The sequence below is a fragment of the Penaeus monodon genome, chromosome 19 (genome assembly GCF_015228065.2).
Source record: "Penaeus monodon isolate SGIC_2016 chromosome 19, NSTDA_Pmon_1, whole genome shotgun sequence".
Classification (NCBI taxonomy): Eukaryota; Metazoa; Arthropoda; class Malacostraca; order Decapoda; family Penaeidae; genus Penaeus; species Penaeus monodon.
Genome location: NC_051404.1, coordinates 23,029,714 through 23,030,220, shown reverse-complemented (window position 1 = coordinate 23,030,220; position 507 = coordinate 23,029,714). Strand labels below are relative to the sequence as shown.

General features: G+C 27.4%; 1 protein-coding gene across 1 annotated transcript in view; it reads right to left on the bottom strand.

Moving 5' to 3' along the window:
• Positions 1-507, bottom strand: part of LOC119585134 (synaptojanin-1-like) — a gene marked incomplete in the record, with an annotated part of 155,688 nt that overhangs the window by 17,381 nt on the left and 137,800 nt on the right.

The window sequence follows — 507 nt, the reverse complement described above, 5'->3', positions numbered from 1 at the left end:
CACAGACATATTCTCTCTTTATAATTGTTCATATATACATCTTTCCTTAAACATGCTATTAAAGCTAATTCACTAATTCCCGTTTGTTGAGGGGATCTACCACTAATTACTCTTGAATATGTTCGTGTGAATTTCCTTTGATTTCAATTAATTTTGTTATCTGTATAGTGTGTTGTAAGAGATGGTGATTGATAAAAATCAGGCAATTAGTTCCTAACTTAGGGAATAAAGAATTACAGTACTCACACATGATATTTTTTCTACTTCAGTCAACTCTCATAATACATTTCTTGAATTTCATAAAAGAAAAACGAAAAAGAAAAAATATAACCTTACTATGATATAAGCAATTAAGAATTACACCTAAGTTCCAGAAATGTTTATGTATAAGGAGAAGTTTAAAATGTTCTTTTTATAGATAATCTATAAAACATTTAACTAGCTTTCCTACATTTTTAAAAAACTAATAATACCAAGTCTATCAAACGACAAATGTTGGAAAAGTAG